This window comes from Leptonychotes weddellii, chromosome 11 (genome assembly GCF_054177405.1).
Source record: "Leptonychotes weddellii isolate Sample4059 chromosome 11, ASM5417740v2, whole genome shotgun sequence".
NCBI lineage: Eukaryota > Metazoa > Chordata > Mammalia > Carnivora > Phocidae > Leptonychotes > Leptonychotes weddellii.
Genome location: NC_138379.1, coordinates 66833382 through 66850515, shown reverse-complemented (window position 1 = coordinate 66850515; position 17134 = coordinate 66833382). Strand labels below are relative to the sequence as shown.

The following is a 17134-nucleotide window of genomic DNA, read 5'->3' as shown; positions in this document are numbered from 1 at the left end:
ACCCCACCACTCCAGCAACCCTCAGTTTGTTTCCTGAGATTAAGAATTCCTCATGTCAGTGAGATCATATGATACATGTCTTTCTCTGATTGACTTATTTCGCTCAGCATAATACACTCCAATTCCGACCATGTCGTTGCAAATTGCAAGATTTCAGGGTTTTTTTGATGGCTGCATAATATTCCTGTGTGTGTGTGTGTGTGTGTGTGTGTGTGTATCACATCTTCTTTATCCATTCATCTATTGATGGACATCTTGGCCCTTTCCATAGTTTGGCTATTGTGGACATTGCTGCTATAAACATTGGGGTGCACATACCCCTTCAGATCCCTACATTTGTATCTTTGGGGTAGATACCCAGTAGTTCTTTGCTCCAGTTTTAATCTTATGTGTCATTTCCTAACTTAGGCAAGGCATAAGGTAGATATAATTATGCTGCTATTTAATCGTTTGCCCTAATTTGCATTAAATTGCTTCAAAGATAAATGTATTTCAAATTTGTAATACTAATTAATATATGTACAATGATCCACTACTTAAAGTCATGTGTTCTGATTCTAAAAAAATTAGTATTTCATATTGTAACACTATTCAGAACACTTTACAGAGTCAAGTGCTTATAAAAATTATGAGAATACTAGACTATCTCAACAAACATTTATATAACACATTTTAAAATTTAACATTTAAAATTAACTGTCTTCTAAAATCAATAAGCATTGAAGAACATATGGACTGTAATAGGTCAATAGAGAACTGACAAATAAATATATAAATTATACTGGATGCAAAAATTATACGGTTCTTATTACTGCAAAAATTACCATAACTGATAAATATTCAAAAAGACTATTGTTTGTGAAGGTTATGGACAAGAAGGTGTCACAGGTGCAGGTCTCTCTGTGCATCAAGCTTGCTGCTACTCCGCGTACTCCTTGGAGTGGCCTATGGAGCTAAGCACTACAGCTCCCAGAAATCTCTGGCAGAAGAGGAGCCAGAGATAGAAGCTGGGGAGAAAAAGAACCTGGATGAACGGAAACGGATTTAGAGAGACCAGGCAGCAGCCCAAAAGGATGGCATACTAAAGTGAGCCTGCCTTTCTCTGGAATGGTGTGGATGAATAAAACTTTCTGTGTTGTGTGAAAAAATAAAATTTTAAAAATTAAAAAAAAAAACTATCGTTATTTATATAATTTTGTGTTTTATATTTTAAGAGCTATGAAACATCCTGACAACTGCTACACACACACACACACATATATATAAAATTTAAAAAAATGCCCTTAATTGGGGTGCCTGGGTGGCTCAGACAGTTAAGTAGTGGACTCTTGGTTTCAGCTCAGGTCATGATCTCAGGGTCATGGGATCGAGCCCCGTGTCAGTCTCCTCACTCATTGGGGAGTCTGCTTGTGGATTCTCTCTCTCTCCCTCTGCCCCTCCCCCCACTCATGCTCTCTATCTCTGTCTCTCTCTCTCTAAAATACATTTAAAAAAAAATGACCTTAATCAAAAAAGAAGTATCTATGTTTCTTAGTTCATAAACTAATATGTCCCCAAAAAGGCATGCAAAGATGAATTTCCCAAAGTTGAATCTTACTTTTTATTCAATAAAGAAACTTTCTCTTTAAAGACATTTTTACTACATGTAATAAGAAATCATTTGTAGTGTAATTTTAACTTTCCTCACATCCAAACCACCACCACCATCTTTTGCATCTGTTTCATAAATGTCTATGTTTTTTGGGTTTCCTTAGATGGAGCATATTCATTTAAAAATGTTGTTAGAAAACTTTTGAAGGTTCATGAATATGTATGCTTATTACCTTGATTGTGGTGACAGCATGTCCAAACCCATCAAATTATATACCTTAAATATGTGCAATTTTTATATATAAATTATACCTCAATAAAGCTATAAAATAAAATAAAATTTTTTTTATCATTCAGTTCAGTTCAACAACCCTTTAGTAAGGGCCTGCTAGGAGGAAACAAACAGGGAGGGCCAAGCGTTAGAAAGGCTGATTTAAAGTCTTTTGCTCGCTAAAACCAAAGTCTGTGCCTCCTCAGGTACATTTTCTATTGGCTGTACTTTTATTCCCTGTGCATGTGACAGCTTTTACCTTTTTTTTTATTATGTTATGTTAATCACCATACATTACATCATTAGTTTTTGATGTAGTGTTTCATGATTCATTGTTTGTGTATAACACCCAGTGCTCCATGCAGAAGGTGCCCTCCTTAATACCCATCACCAGGCTGGGGCACCTGGGTGGCTCAGCCGTTAAGCTTCTGCCTTCGGCTCAGGTCATGATCCCGGGGCCCTGGAATCGAGCCCCGCATCAGGCTCCCTGCTCAGTGGGAAGCCTGCTTCTCCCTCTCCCACTCCTCACACTTGTGTTCCCTCTCTCTGTCAAATATATAAATAAAATCTTTAAAAAAACATACCCATCACCAGGCTAACCCATTCCCTCACCCCCCGCCCCTCTAGAACCCTCAGTTTGTTTTTCAGAGTCCATAGTCTCTCATAGTCTTTCTTTTGAATGTCTCATATTTTGTCATTATTGTTGTTGAAAACTGCACAGTTTAGATAATATATTGTAAGACTTTGGTATCAATGTTTGTTGCTGTGGTATTTGAGTTTTGTTTGGTTGGTTTTTCTGGTCATAGAATTGTTTTTATTTGTACTGCTTATTTGTTTAGCACTTCCCTGGAATAATTCTGTGGATTTTGTTCCCTGCAGTGTATAACCATCAAGTTCTCTGCTATTCTGCCTTTTTTTTTTTTTTTCTTAAGTTCTTGCTTTTATTTTTATAACTGACTTTAGGGAGTCCATACTTGAGTCAATATAATTTGTTACCCAGTGAATGGTCATATTTCCTTAAATGCTTTGTGTGTGTCTTCCATTTCTTTGCAAGGAACATTAGCTTACAAAACAACCTTTGTACCTGTTGTTTGTTCAGGACCTCTAAGGCAGCCAGAAGTTAGTGACTGGTACCTTCTCCTTCCCTAGGTATTTCCTGGGCACACATACAGCTTTGGACATGCACGTAGCCTTTTATAAACACAGGGCAGGAATATAGTGGAGTTTTCAAATATCCCTATGGTAGTTTATTTTTTCTGGGATTCCTTTTAAACTCATGAACATGTTTTGATTTACACCAACTGAAATCATTTTGTTTTTAACCCCAGCCAAATGTCAACCTTTTCTTGATAACAAAGCAGCAACACCAAGGGATGTTTCCCTGACATCAAGAGCAGGTGCTTATTTTCATGGTGGTGGTGGTGGTTTGTTTGTGTGTAAGGGGTGGAGTAGTAATCTAAGGAGCTGGGTGTGATGAAGGGTGGGCCAACCCCTGGATACAGGATGGGGGGAGACAGCAGAGCCTCAGAGAGGCCAGGAGTTAGAAAAGAGTCCTTGGAGGACACTCAGCTCCCAGGAACAGCAGGTACCTGGGGCCCAGGTGATGTCTGTAGGCTGCTGTGCCTGTTGGGGTAGATTTTCAGGAAGTACTGCTAGAGCCATGGGTGTGTTTTCAGCTGGGTTCAGGTACATCCAGGTATAGCAGAGGTGGCATGGAAGACCAGAAAGGTGAGCAAGAAAACATTGTCCAGCTTCAAGACCTTGACGAAGAGCAGCACTGAGAGACTCTTCCAAGGGCAGCCTGGTCCACTGCAAAGGTGCATACACTCAGGTCAGTGCACAGACAGCTGACCAGGACCTATGCTGACCTTAATCCTGGGAATTGTGCAATTTGCTATGATGACCAGGGTGGCTGTTCCTGCAATAAAGAAAAGCACTCCTCTAGCCAATGGTTATCATTAAGTGTTGGGGAACTTCACACAGTTCAGGGCAGCACCCAAGATACCCCCACAGCTGACGTGAGCTGAACCAGTAATGATATGCAGGGCTCCCAAGGTGGTTGGCTATCCTCAAAAGAGCTCCTCTTTGCTGGGGTGGGAATTCTCCAGGGTCTCTCAGGCTGTGAGAAAGGCTCCTCTGAGCTCTGCCGTGGCTCTCCTGGGGTTTCTGAGGGAGGAATCATCATTGGCTGTTGCTCTTGGTTTGAACTGGCTTCTGGGGGCTGGTGGGCTATGGGCTGGGATGCTTCAAGCTTGCTGGAAGTTGGAGCTGGTTCTTGGCCAGGTCACGGTCTTAGGCACTGGAGATGTTGCCAATAGCTTGCTATTTTTCAGTAATGCCCTTGGAGTAGGCTTCTCCTACTGCAGCTGAACTAAATCAAATCAAATATCCACCATTCTCTGTGACTAGAGATTTCCCAGGAAGATGCAATTTTGGAAAAATATTGGCTGTGTTTTGTGGATAGGGCTTTTCACGGACCTGTAAACATGGCTGGACATCTCTGTCCAATCTGTAAAGCTGCTGGCCTTTGGGTACAGTGCCAATGAGCTGGGGTGGGAGGGAGGATGGGAATTGTCCCATTTTGAAACATCTCAGACCCTGCTGTCTTACTAAGGTTCCATAGTTTCTCTTGGGTAAAGTTTTCAGTTAATTCTGCAGCTTTGCCTAATTGCCAGAATTCTGACATGATTGATTCTCACCCCCCACCCTCACCCAAGCCCATTTTCAAGGCTTTATTGGGATGACAAATTCACTGAAGCGCATAGTCTATGATTCTAGAATTCAATGTCAATATCTTTTGAACTTTCACTGTAAAGTCAGTACCTCTTGTCCTAATAATAATCATCTTAGATAGATTTTCTTTTCCTTTTTGGACTTCAATCTATTGGCACCTCTGGAAACACCTTGTTATTTCTGCTCCTAGTCCTGGATAAGTAATTTAACTCTTTAATCATAATTTCCAATACCCCATCGTTCATCCTTTTCTTTGATTCCTTATACGTAGGGGTCCTATCTTTCTTTGACGTCACTGGGCAGTCTTCCTTCCTTTTGCCTTCCAGATTTAGTCTTATCTTGACCTACTACATTTTTTCTCTTCACGGATTACACTTTTCACTGATTACTACTTTTCTGCCCAAAAAATACCTGTTAATATGGCAACTCTGTTTTTAACCTTTTCAGTTTTTATATTTTTTTTCTTTTCTATTTATAGTACTACTCTGCCTGTTCAAGTCATGAACATGTAGATTATTCTTTTGTTTTTGCCGGACTAAAAATGTCAGACCCATAGAAAAGTTAGATATTCGGACTATAAAAGTTGGTTGTAATAGAATTGTTTCCACCAATTTTTTAGCTTTATGAGCCTGACATTTCTGGAAACACTTTCCTGTCCATATCAGCAAATGTGCCAATCGAAGTTAACCATTAGCTTTTCTGGTTCAAATATTGTAATGGTTTCAAAAGCAACAGTAACATTGATCCACTTTACAAAATCACAGCATGATTCAAAATTTAAGTATTGCCACTTATTTGCATTCTTTATTCTCACCTGCCTTTTCCATTGTATGAATAAATCTTCAGAACAGATGGTGGAAGATTATCAATAAAAGGCGTTAGCCTCAGTGTGAATCCACTATGCTCAGTCAAATCCTTTGCTTAGCCACCTGCTCATTTATCACATTCAAAACAACCCTTTTCTGTTTTAGGCACTTTCTGGTAGAACAGTTGAATTCTTTTTTTCTTATGTATTAATGAACAGAGAAGATATATACTTTTCTGAGTAGCTGCTTTTATAATACACTGTGTAGCCATACATTATATAATATGTAGCTGTAATTTATGTAATTGTACACTTTAAATTTAATAACTTTTATTTTAATGAGTAATGTTATTTATATTTCTCATGTTTGTTTTAAAATTCATGTTTTTAGAAAGTAAACCTTTGAAAAATAAAACCAGAAATTAATTTCTTTTTTTATAATTTTTTTTTAAAGATTTTATTTATTTGACAGGAGAGAGACACAGCGAGAGAGGGAACACAAGCAGGGGGAGTGGGAGAGGGAGAAGCAGGCTTCCCGCAGAGCAGGGAGCCCAAAGCGGGACTCGATCCCAGGACCCTGGGATCATGACCTGAGCCGAAGGCAGACGCTTAACGACTGAGCCACCCAGGCGCCCCCAGAAATTAATTTCTAACTAATACATAACAAAAACTAGACTAACGGCAGCTAAAATAGATTCAGTTACTATAAGATATGACATGTTAAATGCAATTTATTGACTATTTAACTGTGTGCATTATGGACTGAATGTTTGTGGTCCCCTCCAAATTCTTATGTTAAATATCTAACTCCCAATGTGATGATATCTAAAAATAGGACCTTTGGAAGCTAATGAGGACTAGATTAGGTCCTGAGGTGGAGCCCTCATGAAGGGATTAATGGAATTATAAGAGGAATAGAAAGAGAGAGAGAGAGAGATGCTCACACCAAAGAAAGGCCATGTGAGAACAACATAGTGAGAAGTTGACCATCTGTGAGCCAGGAAGAGAGCTCTTACCAGGAAATTAATCAACTGTCACCTGGATTTTGAACTTCCCGGCATCCAGGACTGTGAGAAGGATTTTTTTTTTTTTAATGGAAGCCTAAGACAATAAGTTTATTTACAGATGCCATTATTCTAATGTCTTAAAAATATAGCTTGAGTAAATCCCATTATTGCAGAGATCATCCTTGATAAACATTAAGCAAAAAGTGACCTTTGAAAACTTCTATTCTAAATTCTTAATTAAATAAATGAAAAAAGAAGTGATAACCTGAAATATGGTGGATTTATCTATTTTTTTTTCTTATTGGAAAACAGCCTAATAAAATAAAATAAGAAAATAATTTCTCACACTTTTACAAAATATTCACTCCACTTGTTAATTATGGAAACACATTTTCAGACCTATTATTTTTGTAATGTTCAATAGTTAAGAATCTGTTACACATTGGACAGAGGGCTTTTTTTAACTGTATATACAAATTAGTAGATATGTGTTATTAGACACACTTAATGGCATAGAATATTTTAGATTGAATGTCAAATACAGGGGCACCTGGGTGGATTAGCATTTACCTTTAGCTCAGGTCATGATCTCAGGTTCCTGGGATTGAGCCCCACCTTGGGCTCCTTGCTGAGCAGGGAGCCTGCTTCTCCCTCTCCCTTTGCTCTTCCCCCCATCCCCACTTGTACTCTCTCTCTCACTCTCAAATAAATAAATAAAATATTTAAAAAATAAATAGTAGAATGTCAAATACAGAGCAGTTATGTTATGATAATAGCATCACATAAAAATTATATCAAATTATCAGAGTTACTGAATGCATAATGAACTGTAATGAAACTAGCAAAAGTTGGAGAACTTCCACCAAGCCAGTATTTCATCAGTGATCACCAGAAGAGGTGGTTAAATACAGAAATTAAATATAAGAAGGATCTATATTGTAAAAGAGAGATAGTCTTTGGAAATCTTGTTAAAACTGTATTTTTTAGTTCCGTTGACTGAAAAAATACTTAGTGACATTTTTGAAAATGGAGCCCTATAATCTCTTACATAAAAGAGACGTCCAACAGCTAGAAAAGGAATCCACTTCTTCCCTGCTTGATTTCCAGCCCCAGCATATGAATGATGTGATACCTCTTTCTATAGCAAAAGTGGAATTTTAAAAAGAAATGTCAACTTCATTATTACTTTTAATATATATATTTTTTAATTTCATTACTTCCAGAGCTCTTTGGTGAGGCTACACGTGGAAAGTTCCTGAGAACTTTGAACTGTTTTGGAGAGTCCTAGTGTTTACCTAGTCATGTTCAAGGACTTCAAATTTCTGGTCATATCTACGCACATAACTTTTAGAGAAAGTAGAGGAATGATGATCACCTGCTTTATAGTTACAAGGATAAGCACTTGCATTCAATCTATGCTATTTACAAGGCATATATCTGAATTGTGCACGCCTCTGTATCCTTGGCTTTAAAACAAAATAATAGTTATTGCTCATGGAATTTTGTGAGGATTAAATAATTAAGATGCCAAGTGCTCAATAAGTCCACAATAAACGGGGATTTCGCTTTAATCATGAAGGACAATTAATGTGGAGTATTTAAAAATATCCAGTTTATTTTTATTAACTGTAACAGATTGCTATTATATAATTCTAGAGAAAGAAGTGATATCGTCAAAACAATGATTAGAAATCCACGTATATTTTAAAAGTACTTGGTGGTGTAACTCCACAAGGAAACTGCAATCATACATGAGAAAATGTTAGACACTAAGAAGCCAAGATGACTATAGCAAAAAAGCTATACCATTTATAACCATGAATCACAGTTTTGTGAAAGCTAACTATGAGAATCATATTTATTTGATACTGTAGTTTTCTATCAATTCATTCATGACACAAAAAATTTAAAAAATAGATCTGTTACACTGATCGACACTTGTTGAGAAATACTCTTGAGTATTTGGGAATTGAGAGATAAGATTGGTTCTGGCAGACTGAAAGGAGGGAGAAAGGCTCTTCAGTGAGTCAAAGAAAAGTACGACTAGGTACAAGAAGCTTGAAAAAAAAAAAAAAAAAGAAAGAAAGTCCCAGATAATTGAAGCAGAATGGCCATGATTTGGAGACTGAATATATAGAATGAGACTAGAATATTTCAAAAGTTCCAAAATAAAGTTAGAAGAACAAAATATTTTTAGTTGAGATATTGGTGCTTATCCAAATGAGTAAGAAGAGGTAAAATATATTAAGTAGGTAACTAGCACTGTCTACCAACTAATCTCTCAGTAATGTAATCTTCCTTCTAAAATAACCTGAGAATGTTACAATATGCCACATAGGTATGTATTCCATGCATATTAGCAGAGTAAAAAGAAAAAGGGAGACTATTTCTTCCCAAGCCATATAATCTATTGTTAGTTCATCCTAATTAATAGAAATGTTGTGAAAATTTAAAAAGCTTCAATAGAAAATAAAGATACAAAACACTAATCAGTCATAATTAATGACAAAGAAATAGCTTGATACAATTGTAGAGAAGAAAAGAGACAACATATATTGAATCTCCATTAGATCAGATAATGTATTAAGTGCTTTCATATGTATCACCTCGTGGTAACTCTGAGATCTTATTGTCATCATCTCCATTATATAGATAAGAAATTGGGAATCAGAAAATAAGTCTTCTAAGAAAACAATGTTAGTAAGTGTCAGAATTAGAAATACAATCTACATCTGAGTATGTAAATTCAACTATCATGTGCCTTCATGAAGACCTAGGAACCAAATACAGAACAACAAATACTGATGAAGATGTGTCTGTGCTCTGGAGGGTACAAATAAAGATAAGTGATATATATTTAGTTTGTTTTTCCATGTTTTGTATTCACAAACTAGTGAAATTCTGACCTAGATGTGTTTAAACTATCCACTTAAGAATTCTTATTATCGTTAAGTGTAATTTTTCAGAATAACAGCTCATTTTATTTAAGCAAGAGTGATTATGAAACTTGTTTTAATAGATCCTTTGAAATGAGTTTACTGTTCATGTAAAGTGTAAATCTTGACAGGCATAGAGACACAATTCTTCTATCCTCTGTAGATAATGAAACTCGGAAATGACATTACACTAATCAAAACAGAACGACATTAAAGCTGTAGTCATCATCTATGGTGATTATGAAATGTGATAAATGACAATCAAACAAATCATGTATCTTGAAATTGGCATACAAAAACAATGAGATCAATTACCTTATCGTAGAGAGTTCAAAATGATACCAAATACTGTGATAAGGACCTAATTAAAATGTTATAATTTAAAAGACGTCAAATTACTACGTTCTTTTAATATCAATGGACAAATATCATGATGAAATTACATCATTTTCAAAACCAGAAAACCATTTGAACATTCTAGAAAACTTCTTGCAGAAATGATCAGAATTAACTTGTAATTGGCTAAATTTCAGTGAGTGTCCTAAATGGTTGGCTCCAGATACGCTTTAATGGTAATATAATTTTGTAAAAACAAAACAAAACTGCTTATATATAGCAAACAATTTGCTTTCATGTATTCCACCAGCTAATAACATATAATCATTTGGCTCATTTGCTTATGTAAATTTTTTGCTTATGCTTAGATGTCAGGAAGAAAATATATAAAGAAAACAGATTTTTCCTGTTCATTTTACCACGTAAGTGTAGACATGTGCAGCATAGTTATGACAAAACACACTGAATATATTAATGTGAAGAGGAGGATAAAGGCCCTGGACAATGTAGAATTTAATGAGAAGATTGTATCAAAACAAGTCATCTCTTCTTCCTCTTCTTCCTTCCCTTCTTCCTCCACCTTTTCTTTTTCTTTCTCCCCCTTCCTCTCTTTTCATTCCCCCACTTTTCCTTCTCTTCTTTACATTTATAATTAATATTAATATTGTATTTCCCTTTAGCTGTTGCAGAGATGTGAGTTAGTGGTACTAAAATAATTGTTAAAAGAAAAATGATTTTCTGATGAATTATAAGGCTTTATCTTTATTACTTTGTAGTGAGTATACATTGTCAAAGTACAGAGAAACACATAATGATATAATCTATTCACCATCATTCTTTCAGAATAAACTTAAATTTTTCAGAGTAATTCTTGGACATTGAATCATATAAGCACAGCTCTATTTTAATGTGTTGGTCTTCCAAAGTCATATATAATACCCTTGTAGTGGGAAAAATTAATTGAATAAAATAATTTGGATAAGCAATATCTCCAAGGATGTGAATTTCTCGACTTAACTGTAAGATATTGGTCTTTGTGAAAAATGAGAAGAAAGGGCATTTGAGTAATTGGGAGACAGCCTTGTAAGTAGAACTTAACATAGAGGGCGCCTGGGTGGCTCAGTTGGTTAAGCGACTGCCTTCGGCTCAGGTCATGATCCTGGAGTCCTGGGATCGAGTCCCACATCGGGTTCCCTGCTGAGCAGGGAGTCTGCTTCTCCCCCTGACCCTCCCCACTCTCATGCTCTCTCTATCTCATTCTCTCTCTCAAATAAATAAATAAAATCTTTAAAAAAAAAAAAAGAACTTAACATAGAAAACACTATTTTTACTGGATAAAGTTAACCATTTTTTTTTTTACACTTTCTAAACATTCTTTAAAAACCTCATAAGCCTCTCCATCTCTTCTGCTCAGTGTCCAGAAATACAAATGGAATATTTTATCTTTAAAAGATACTTAATTGAGTTCATAAAATAGAATTACAAAAGTCAACAATTTCAGTCACATGTGTTCTACTGAAGATATCCATAACTTTTACATAGCTTCTGCTTTAGTTTCCAACGAAAGAAAACTGATACCCTCCCTGTCTCAGATGACAGCCTTTTAAATACTTAAAGGCTGTTATCATATATTCCCAAAGCTTCTCTTTCCAGGCAATACATAAATTCCTTTAAAATTTAAAATTTTTTTAAAGAGATGCCTTTGATATATTCTGAGTCCAGAAACCAACCTTAATAAAGGCTCTAGAAAATTAAAATTTATAGCTTGTTAAGATTTGCAAATTTTGATAATATAGTTTCTTTTATAAGTAGTCCAAAAGAAGTACCACATTTTATTTTAGAGAATTTGGTATAAATCTTTTCATATGCCATAGACAGAATTTTTTATATTTTATCTAAGAGGATTTATCATTTTGTTTACTTGAACATACGAATCAAGATGTGCTGTAAGATAACTTTTATTTTTATAGATTGTTTTATTCATATTCAAGAATGAATATAGAGCTCTTATAGCAGAGATTTGTAAATATTAGGCTTATTTTATTATTATGTTTGGTATTATTTATTGACTTAAAATTTTAAAGATTCTGAAAGCATTGATAGCCTTTCAAATGTAAAGTATTTCCAGAGGGTTAGATCAGTTTAAATCACATTTTAAAGTTAAGCCTCTTATAGTACCCATGAGGTAAACTAATAACATGTTACTTGACTCCTCTTGGAAATATATCTTGGAAATATAAGACAACTCTCAGGTAAACAGCACCACTATGGTTTGTAAAATTCAGATACTGCTGAAGCAGGCCTTACCTCACTCCCAGCATTTCTATTTCTGTAGGTTTACTCCCTTAGCAATGCAGCATAGTAAATTAGAAATTAAAGAACAAGGATCTTGAGTAGTAGGGCCAGATAAAGTGGGTTTGGAAAAAGTTGTATGTGCTATACAGATTTAGGAGAGCAGAACTGAAATAGAGCAAGGATTTTCCTCCTCTTTTTTTTATAACAACAGAACATTTTTCCGGGCGCCTGGGTGGCTCGTTAAGCGTCTGCCTTCGGCTCAGGTCATGATCCCAGGGTCCTGGGATCGAGTCCCACATCGGGCTCCCTGCTCTGCGGGAAGCCTGCTTCTCCCTCTCCCACTCCCCCTGCTTGTGTTCCTGCTCTCGCTATGTCTCTCTCTGTCAAATAAATAAATAAAATCTTTTTTAAAAAAAAAGAATATTTTTCCAAATCTGCTCTTTTTAGACAATTATAATAGAAGATGGGAGAGTTTGGTGATCATCTTAAAGGTAAATGGAAAATTATTAAGATTGTGGTACCCTGTTTTCTCTGCTTTTCATATGTATCTTAGATTACCATGAGCCCCCACTCTCTGTCCTACTACAGTATATCATTAAAGCAGATCACTGCCATTTCCTAAATTCTAGCTCTCTACTATAGTACAATACAAAGTCATCTTCAACTCTTTGTATATTTTTTCTTTACCTTCAATACACCTCTCTACTCTACTCTCTGCCTATTTAAATCTTCCAGATCTAGTAACTGGACCTTTCTTTAGTGAATTTCCCACTTGAAATTAATGGTTCCCTAACATGATAGACATAAACACAAGGGCACACATGCAAATATGAGACACTGTTTCTTTCTCCTTGGCATCCCAAAAGCACTCTGCTGCACCCAGCTACCTCTTGGTTGATGGGAAGAGTGGGATGAGAAGGAGAAAAACTCCAAGAAACATAATTCACCCAATAATGATTGTTTTGAAATAGAGATTTTTTAAAGCCTGAAGGAAAAGAAATAACTTAATTGGCAGGTTTTAATTCCCCTAAACCTTTCCCCTTAGTGGGGTAGAGATGCAAGAACAAGATTATGTTATTTAAAGAAAATCAACTATATTTAGACAGAATATTTGGACAGAATAAAAGTGTTTAACATTTTACTTATAAATAATTAAAAATAAATTTGTTAAGGCAGAACTCTACAATTGTTTAAATACAATTGTTTAAGTGCTTCATGTTTGTGTCTATGTATGATTTATGTTGTCACTTGTTGATAATATTGCTCTAGAATTTGGACAGAACTCTAATTCTAATAAGTTCAATAAACTGTTGTGCCTCTAGGAAGTGGTTAATCTGGTAATAAGTGTTAGACTGACAAAGACTAGGAAATCTTTTAAAAAGATTATAATGCACTTTAAATCTTGGAATATACATAGAGTTAACTGCTAGCATATAGACACACTTATTTATATTAATTATATTATCTCAGTAACATTACTATTATGCTAAAGTTTATTTTGAAGATCGGATGCATATATGTGAAGAAAGAGAATTGCATTGCAAACATGCACAAATATGATATTTATGTCTAAAGCAGCCTTGAAAAGTTAATCTGTTCCCCTGTATTCCTATGAGGCATGCTTCTCTTAAATCATTCTAGATAAGAATGTCAGTTATCCTTTTTAAATATTTCCTAATCATCAATTCCAAAACAACATTCTTTTCCCCCAACCACACACACACACATAGTTGAACTTAACAAGCCTAAAAAAGAAAAGATAGAATTTTCTATACTATAACATTTTGTTTCCTATAGAAATATCATGAGTGTGAAACTTGCACTGCTTAGCATAATGTTAGTCACAAACTAGAAAAAAATTTGGTGTTGGGGTTTTACTGTGTAGTACAATACTATGGACTAAATCTAATTTTATTCATTGAATATGATTACAGTCATATATTCCTGAGACTTTGAATTCAGTCTTGATGAGAGTTATGTCAGTAAATTGGTAGAATAGGAGTTTTCTAACATCTTGTCCCCAAAGAACAGCGATTTTAACAATCACCCACAGATAAGATTGCCTTTGTGAAAGTCTATGAGTCCAACAAAAATGTTGCAACACACTCTTGGGAGCAAAACAACAACAACAAAAGCAACAAAAACTCAAACAAATAGAAAACAAAAACAAAAACAAAACACTGGGATTATTGTATTGAAGAAGGAAAGAGGGACAGTTTCACTATATACCTGTATTACCCCTTCCTCAAGACAACACACCTCGGTGCCAAGAGAGACCTTCTTGGCCCATGATTTCTCTCATGGGGGAAAGAGACAGCATGAGAGTGAACACAGTTTTTCCAGCTATGAGACCCACTCCTTTCTTGCCCCATCCACAATATTCAGGTGTGCCACACTACTAGGGGCAGGGCGGGGTGGAAGAACAGCAGCTGGCACTCTCAGAGGGCATCAGAGGGAAAGGAATCATACTAGCCACTAGGAAAACTCCATCAGGAAGTCTGTCCATGATGTCACTAAGCACACCTAACCTGTGCACCCCCTCAATAGGGCCAAGCACATCCCCAACACTCAGGGTACTGACCCACACAATGAAAGAAAGAAAGAAGAAGGAAGGAAGGAAGGAAGGAAGGAAGGAAGGAAGGAAGGAAGAAAGAAGAAAGAAAGAAAGAAAGAAAGAAAGAAAGAAAGAAAGAAAGAAAGAAAGAAAGAAAGAAAGAAGAAGGAAGGAAGGAAGGAAGGAAGGAAGGAAGGAAGGAAGGAAGGAAAGAAAAAGAAAGAAAGAAAGAAAGAGAGAAAGAAAGAAAGAAAGAATAAGAAAAAAAGAAAAAAAGAAAAAAGGAGGGAGGGAGAGTGAAGGAAAGAAAGAGAAGGAAAGAAGGAAGGAAGGAAGGGAGGGAGGGAGGACAGAAGGGAGGGAAGAAGGAAGTTAGTTAGTTAACTAGTTAGTTTTGGAGGGTCCATCCTTTCTATCCTAATTTAAACCCTAAGAGAAAAGATATCCTTTTATCTTCTATGTTTATATTACCAATGCTTGGCACAGAGCCTAAAATAGGCACAACAAATACATTTTGCAAGTAGATTAAAAATTTTGTAGATGTTCTCTATTTTTTAAATTAACATATCTCATACACAATTAAAGAAAACTATAATCTTTTAAAAATGTCTGATTTGGTAGAAGGTATGCTAAGCGAAATTAGTCAGAGAAAGATAAATACCATATGATTTCACTCATATGTGGAATTTAAGAAACAAAATAAACAAGCAAAGGGAAAAAACAGAGAGAGGAAAACCAAGAAACAGACTCTTAACTATAGAGGACAAACTGATGGTTACCAGACTGGAGGTGGATGGAGGGTGATTTGTATTAAGAAGTGCACTTGTGATGAGCACTGGGTGTTGAATCACTATATTGTACACCTTAAACTAATATTACACTGTATGTTAACTAACTGGAATTTAAATAAAAACTTAAAAAGATAACTGATTTGATGTTTGTTTCTTTTTTTCCTTTTAGAGCAGATTTTAAGGACAAACATATTAGGCATTGTTGCCTGGAAACAAAAAGGTATCTCCCCTTTTATTCCCATAAGCCAGATATTTAAGTCATAAAACCCACCCTCTGTACCTTCTCATGAAAACACTGAGCTATGTATAATTACTGACAATACACACTTTTGTGCAAAATATGTGCTTTCAATTGGGCATAGGCATCACAACAAAATTACACATTATCATGGAGATTGAAGGAATAACATTTGAAAATGTTTAAACCAGTACTATAAGTAAACAATAAACTTTAAAAATACTAGATGATAACATAAATCTATTTAATATTAAGATAGCTTTTGAAGTTTACTGAAGTATAAAAATCTCACAGGAAGGAAGAGTTTAATGACAACCATATCAGTTCAATGCAGTACAAAGCTGCCCCAACAAGCAAGTTAAACTAATTTGCAAATGTCAAGCATGTCCCTTTAAATTGGTTCATTAACTCACTTTTGGAGAGCAGTGTCAAGAACTAGGAGTTAATGGCATTCCTCATCAGCAGATCTCCTGGACAGGGTAAATAGGTTTGGACGGAATTAGATTGATTAGTCTGCCTTAGAATTCATTGCAGCATACCAAACTCCCACTGCTTTTCCTCTGGTGAATAAGAGTGACACATTTCCAGCACTCTAGGTTTCTAATGAGAACCAGAATGTGTCTCAGCCAATCAGCAAACTGAAGTTCACTAGCTGAGGCACATACGTATTTTCATGTGGCTTTCACTCCTGATTTTAGCAACAATAGGAATATTATTTTGAAAAATGCATGGAAGGGAGCAGTTGTGTAATAGGTTCAACAGAAAAGATAAATACAACTAAGACAGAAAAACATTAAGAGGAAATATTGAAGTAACAAAACATTAAATTGCTGAATATTGGTGTGGCAAGAATACAGTATTTGAGGAGGCGTTTGTAGAATATTTAATCTCCTGGATTCTTCACTAGAATATATTGATATTATCGCTTGCCATTGTAACTAAAGCCCTGATTTTTCTTTGAAAGTGTTGAGACAAGATTGGGATGGAATCCAAGTTATAAGGGAGCTGTTTATTATTTTGAAAGGAACTCCCTAACCCCAAGAATATGGTGAAATTAGTGAAAGTGATACATGTGACATGCATTTTGGCATGTGGTATGTCTTCAAGGTACATTTGAGTAAATACAGTTAAGACAGATTATGATGTAGAATTGTATTAATTAATGGTCATAAGTGAATAGTCATACTTAACTTTGGCTGAGGTATTTACAAGATAGGATGACCAAGGATAAGATATATAAGCTCTTATCTTTTCATCTTATAAAATGGGCATAACGATGCTATTGTGATATGTCTGTTTTAAAAATTAATGAGGGTAAGGTATATAAGGCATTACATATGCTTTATATATATTGAAGCATGTATGACAAAAGGTATTCAATGTCGTAGCACTTCATCATCATCATCACCATCATCGCCATCATCTCTATTATTCTATACCAGATTTACCCTCAAGAACACAGTATTTTAGAGTAGTTTATTACAAAAGTCTCTTAAATTTATGTAAAGTATCTTACTTTCTAGGAAATGTGTCACAGTGAGAAAATAAATGAATTTTGGAATTCGACAAAATGGTTTT

The 17134-nt window shown here is 35.5% G+C and overlaps 1 protein-coding gene across 7 annotated transcripts in view; it reads right to left on the bottom strand.

The window, feature by feature from the left end:
• CNTN5 (contactin 5) overlaps window positions 1-17134 on the bottom strand; it is a 1075732-nt gene that overhangs the window by 823599 nt on the left and 234999 nt on the right. The gene's annotated exons all lie outside the window — the stretch shown is intronic.